Source organism: Microtus ochrogaster, chromosome 15 (genome assembly GCF_000317375.1).
Source record: "Microtus ochrogaster isolate Prairie Vole_2 chromosome 15, MicOch1.0, whole genome shotgun sequence".
Taxonomy (NCBI): Eukaryota; Metazoa; Chordata; class Mammalia; order Rodentia; family Cricetidae; genus Microtus; species Microtus ochrogaster.
The window spans coordinates 11,907,535-11,913,680 of record NC_022017.1 but is presented as its reverse complement, the minus strand read 5'-3'; the positions used below and the strand labels follow the sequence as shown (position 1 = coordinate 11,913,680).

Here is a 6,146-nt window from a genome sequence, read left to right as displayed (position 1 = left end):
TGTCTGTCTGTCTGTCTGTCTGTCTGTCTGTCTGTCTGTCTGTCTATCTATCTATCTATCTATCTATCTATCTATCTATCTATCTATCTATCTATCTAATCTGTGTATGCCACTATCTTAGGAAGCTACCCACAAGGGGAAAGGGCAGACTTTGGGATAGTTTGTAAGTTAAGTTATTATGAGTAAGAGTTCCAGAGAGGACAGTCTTTGAGAGAAGGCTTGTTAATTAAGGGAATTATTAGAAGGGACTCTAAATGGACAAAGAGGGATGTTTTCATTTAAATTTTAAATTTAAATTTTGTTGTTTTTAAGACAGGGTTTTTCTGTTTAACCTTGGCTGTCCAGTAAATCACACTGGCCTCGAACTCAAGAGATCTGCCTGCCTCTGCCTCTGGAATGCTGGCATTAAAGGCGTGTGCCACTACTGCCCAGCTTAAATGTTATTGTTAAAGGATTTTTATATGAGTACTGTAATTACATGATCACCCACCTTCCTCTCCACTGACTTCTCCCAAGACCCAAGACTTCCAATTCTTTGAAGAGGGTTGTCTTTTAAACTAGTTTAGAAATGTATAGTTTTCAGAGTAGTTAGAGCCTGGCAGTGGTGGCGCATGCCTTTAATCCCAGCATTTGGGAGGCAGAGGCAGGCGGATCTCTGTGAGTTCGAGGCCAGCCTGGTCTACAGGTGGTAGTTCCAGGACAGGCTCTAAATGAAACACTACAATGAAACTCTGTCACAAAACAAAAAGCCCAGAGTAGGCTGGAAATCTCAGTGCTGGTTCAGGGATGAAGGAGTATTGTGTGCCTGGGTATTGAAGTAGGGTGTCACAGGCCACAGTTCTAGCATTCCCATGAGTTAGCTGTGCTCATCCAGTTCAGTTCATGCCAAGTGCAGAGCACTGCTAGGGGCAAATCAGATACAGCTCTTTTTTTTTTTTTTTTGGTTTTCGAGACAGGGTTTCGCTGTGGCTTTCAGCTCTGTCATTTTTGGTTTGACAGTATAACTGCCATTAGCAGTTTTTGACTCCTATGAACCTTTCTCCATCTGTTCAGAGTTGGGGGAAGCTATTTCTGAGGTTGCTTTAAGCTTTGATGCTCTATTACATAAAATTTGGTCAAGACCAGTGCCTCCCCAATGTAATTGCTGTGTTTTTCATCAGGAGGGAAAAGCATCTTAAGCAAAACTGTGATTGAGGATACAAACAGAAGCAACCTTAAGACCTTCTAACTGCTTTATCACACTGTGTTCTATTTGATTTTTACAAGTGAAGTTAGTAAACTGGGTTGTTCAGGGTGGCTGGGAGGTTAGAACTGGAGGTCCTAGGACAGCTCTCTGCAGGAAAGACTGGCAGGGTAGGTGCTTTGGTGTGTCCTCTTCACAGTTGTCTTCCTGGTGCTTTGTTGAGTTGTTAACTGCATCATCACCCCAGATGAGGTTTGCTGTGATTGGTAATAAATTGCACATCTTTTTGACAAACCCTAAGAATCAAATCAGAAGAACTGGGGAGACAGTCCTCTGAGAATTCATGAGGATTGGAATGCATTCTTTGTTTTCTTGGGAACCTCACGGGTAAGTGGTGAAGACAAAGCTGAGAGTGGAGCCCTTGGAGAGCAGCTGGAAATCAGAACGGGGTGGGAGGACTGTCGTTTGGTTATTTCTGCTTTGTGCTTGAGGATATAACAGTAAAAGAGAAGTGGGTTTTTGTTTTAAGTAAGTGATGCTCTTAAGTTTATCTTATTCTAAAGTTCTCTGTTAAAGACTGTTAAGAAATTTTCCCATATAAATATGCTCACCACAGCAGTTTGTTCAGTGTAGACTTGAGCTAGCGTGGTTTCTGTGCTGGTAGTCCTGTACCCTTGCACCTCAAATTACTACCATTTCCCTTTCCACAACTCACTTCCCTGTTCATTCAGCACTTTTTGTATTGATCCAGCATATCTTTATTTTGCACTGTTGTCCTCAGCACTATCTATAGGTGCTGTTTAGGATCCTGGTGGAGGAGGGGAGAAACCCTATTCTCAGTGGCTCTATTATCATGGGGAGACTAGTACTGGCCACATTACAGTGAAGAACTGAATATCTGGGAATATGGGGATGTGGTTTCTAAGGCAGCAAGGGGCAGGGTAGATGTCAAAGAGAAGGGACTGGGCAGTGGGAAGTGCCAGCTCATTCAGTTGGAGCCTTAAGACCTTTGCTTTTTGGTCTTTTGTGTTTAGAAGTACAGTGGCTTTCTTTGCTTCTTGTTCCTGGCAGCAGATTATCTATTCCTTTGAAATTATGTGGGCTGGAATAGAATGGAAAGGAATTGGCCCACCTGCATGGAGGGAGAGCATGGCATTAGGGATGTGGGTGTTTAAAAGCTCTTGGCATGCCTGGCTCTAAGTACAGATGGCTATTTGTATTGCCATTATTGTAGCTGTTATGCCTGCATTCCCTTCGGTATGCCTCTCTACAGGGATAATTGTAGGGCCCTAACTTATATCTCTTCCTGCTGCCAGATAAAATGGATGCGGATGTGTTGTGTGCTGTAGAATATACAGTGAATTCTGTGGTGGGCTGACTACTGGCTGCTCCCTTAATCTTCTGGGGCTCCTGGAACATAAGCGAAAAGTGTTGTATTTTTACAACCCACATTGGCGAAAACATAAAAGCGAATATACTAAGCCGGGCGGTGGTGGCGCACGCCTTTAATCCCAGCACTCGGGAGGCAGAGGCAGGCGGATCTCTGTGAGTTCGAGACCAGCCTGGTCTACAGAGCTAGTTCCAGGACAGGCTCCAAAACCACAGAGAAACCCTGTCTCGAAAAACCAAAAAAAAAAAAAAGCGAATATACTAGATTTTACTGAAGGATCTGTCTCCAAACGGAGCCAGATTAACTTTGGTGAATGTTTGGAATTTTAAAGTATTAAATACGAAGGACTTGAATATCCAGGGAGAGGAGACTTGTTAGTGGCATCCAAGCAGTCTGACAAACTGTGAGGAGGTAGAGCAGGAAGATGGATTTTTTTCAGTCAGGCTGTCACTTGTGTGTGTGTACCTTCAGTTTCTGACTGAAGTCCCCGCTTTTTCATAAATAAAATGAAACTAATGATAATTACCAGAGAACTGTGGTGATTGTGCCAGTCAGAGGACAGCCTCTGGTGTTAGTCCTTGCCTTCCACCTTGTTTGACATAGAGTAGACCCCTGGCCTGGGAGCTTCTAGGAATCCTCCTGTCTCTGCTTCCCGTATTCCCTTAAGAGTGCTAGGACTACAGACATGTGTGCTGCGGACCAGCTTTTATGTAGTTCTGGGGATCTGAACTCAGGTCTTTGTGCTTGATCAGCAAATATTATTCACTGAATCATCTCCCAGCACTTTATTGTTGCTTAAATGTCGGCCAAGTGGTGTTTCCTTTTTGAGGAAGGTGATGTTTGGTTATTTTGACTAATGGTTCTGGAGATTGAAGTCTAAGGTCTGATCTCTGGTGAGGGTGGCATATCCTGGTGAGACAGTGGGTCAGAGCAATCTTACATCTGGATCCAGGAGGCAGGAGAGGTAGAAAAGAGAAAAGACCCAGTTTCTGTAGTTCCTTTGAGGGCATGCTTCTGGTGACCTAAGAATTTTTTAAAGGGTTCCAGCTCCTGAGTACATAACACTGTGGCCAAGCCGTTACCATTGGCACTGACTGGTAAGGGGTAATCCCCACATTTGAACTACACAGAGCCCTTTGTAGATGATGTCTGGACAAGATGTGGACCTTAAAGATGTACAGAGCCTGCTTTGACCCCACTTGATTTGTAATCAGAAGCAAATCACTTCATGTGCTCATGATTAAATGGTAGGACCTGCTTCTTTAAGGATGGTTTGATTTGTATTTACTTGGTGCTGTCTTTCATATACAGAAACTTTGGGGGGGTGCATAAAAAACCAGGGTAGAAAGCTAGCTAGATGGTTCAACAGTTAAGAACACTGATTACTCTTCCAGTGGTCCTGAGTTTAGTTCCCATGGAGGCTCACAACCATCTGTAATGTGATCTGACTCCCTCTTCTGGTGTGCAGGTGTACATGCAGATAGAGCACTCATACATAAAAAGGGTAGAATTTATAACAGTAATTTAGCTCAGCTATGCCAAACAGCTCTAGTCCTATGATGACCCCTGCTTTCTTTCTAATAAATTACTTCATAAATCATAGAGAACTTTTGAGGGTGAAAAATACCTAAGGGTTAGTTGTTTAAGAATATTTAAGAATGGTTAAGATTAGTTCTTTAAGCAGGGCTTGGTGGCACACGCCTTTAACCCTAGCACTCAAGAGGCAGAGGTAGGTGGATCTCTGTGAGTTCAAGGCCAGCCTGGTCTATAGAGAGTTCCAGGACAGTTAACGCTGTTACACAGAGAAACCCTGTCTCAAGAAACCAAAAAACAAAACAAAACAAAAAAACAAAAAACAAAGAAAGAAAGAAAAAAAAGAATGGTTATTTAAGACCCGTCAAGTACCCTTGTATGTTTTTCGCTTTGTGAGTTCTTAATTGCTCATATCTTATGTGTAATGTGTTGGTCAGATAGGGTTCTTCACTGACGTGACTTTAGCCATTAGCCTGTTCTGTTCTCAGATGTTATGTTATGTTCCCTAATCTAATAACTTTTGATTTCCTTCATTTAGATTTTGCAGTTATCATACTTTATTGTGTTTGCTTCATTGCCTGTTGCCAGATAGGCATGTATGTGGGTGTGGGGTCTGTGTTTTTATGTGGGGTCTGTATGTTTATGTGGGTGTGGGGTCTGTATGTTTATGTGGGGTCTCTATATGGAGGTGGGTGTGAGGTCTGTATGTGGGTGTGGGGTCTCTATATGCAGGTGGGTGTGATTGTCTGGCCAGCAGGCGCCAGTGTTCGTCCAGGTGCAGTGTGGAGGTCGGATAATGAGTTGTCTCTTTCCTTCCACTGCATGACCTTGAGGTCCATGCTCAGGTCTTGGCCAATGTGCTTGATATTTTTGAAGATCTAGATCTCTGAGTTCCTCAGTTTCTTCCTGATGGTGGTTAGTTTGTTTTTGTCAGGAATAGGGCAGAAATGGTGCTGTGTTCTTGCTGCCTCTAATCCCTGTCTCACTGTAGTCCCCAAACCAAAAATAACATTAACTAGGATGACCTTGTAAAGTTGGTATCTGCCAAGTGTCTTCACTTAAGCTGCCTTAGAGTTTTTCAAAGTTTTTTTTTTTTTTTTTTTTTTTTTTTTTTTCGAGACCGGGCTTTGGCGCCTGTCCTGGAACTAGCTCTTGTAGACCAGGCTGTCCTCGAACTCACGGAGATCTACCTGCCTCTGCCTCCCTAGTGCTGGGATTAAAGGCGTGCACCACCACTGCCCCGCTTAAAGACTTTTAAAAAATGATTTATTTAACTATTTTATGTGCACTGCAGTGAAGGTGTCAGATCCCCTGGAACTGGATTTACAGACAGTTGTGAGCTGCCATGTGGGTGCTAGGAATTGAACCCAGGTTCTCTGGAAGAGCAGTCAGTGCTTTTAATTGCCAAGCCATCTTTCCAACTCACTTAGGGTTTCTATTGCTGTGAAGAGACACCATGATTGTAGCAACTCTTAAAAAGGAACACATTTATTTGGGGCTAGCTTACAGTTCAGAGGTTTAGTCTATTATCATCTTAGTGGGTGGCATGTAGGTAGACATGGTCTTGGAGAAGGAGCTAAGAGTTCTGTAACAGGAAGTGAACTGTCACATACTGGGTGTTGCTTAAACATCATATATATGAGACCTCAGACCTCACTCCCACTGTGGCACACCTTCAACAAGCCACACCTCTTCATAGTGTCACTCTCAATAGGCCAAGCATTTGAATAGGTATGGCCTCCATGGACCATACCTATTCAAATCACCTTATCAGATCACCATTTCCTCTGTTATAATCATTTGCTTTCTTGTGGAAAGGTATTTTGATATTATACATTATTGTGTTTTACAGTAGATCTCTACCTGAGGCCTTAAGCTTTTTGTTTTGTGATGTTTATGGTGGTGGGGATTGAAGGCCAGGTTTGAGTATGCTAGGGTGTTGTGTCACTGAGCTACAGCCTCAGCCCTTACCTTAATACTATTGGTAATTCCTCCCTGGGTCAGCCCCTTCTGTGCTAGTTGAGAGATGAAACGACCCCA

At 43.1% G+C, this 6,146-nt stretch overlaps 1 protein-coding gene across 12 annotated transcripts in view; it reads left to right on the top strand.

The window, feature by feature from the left end:
- The window catches only part of Rbfox2 (RNA binding fox-1 homolog 2), a 241,572-nt gene that overhangs the window by 37,891 nt on the left and 197,535 nt on the right, over positions 1 to 6,146 (top strand). The gene's annotated exons all lie outside the window — the stretch shown is intronic.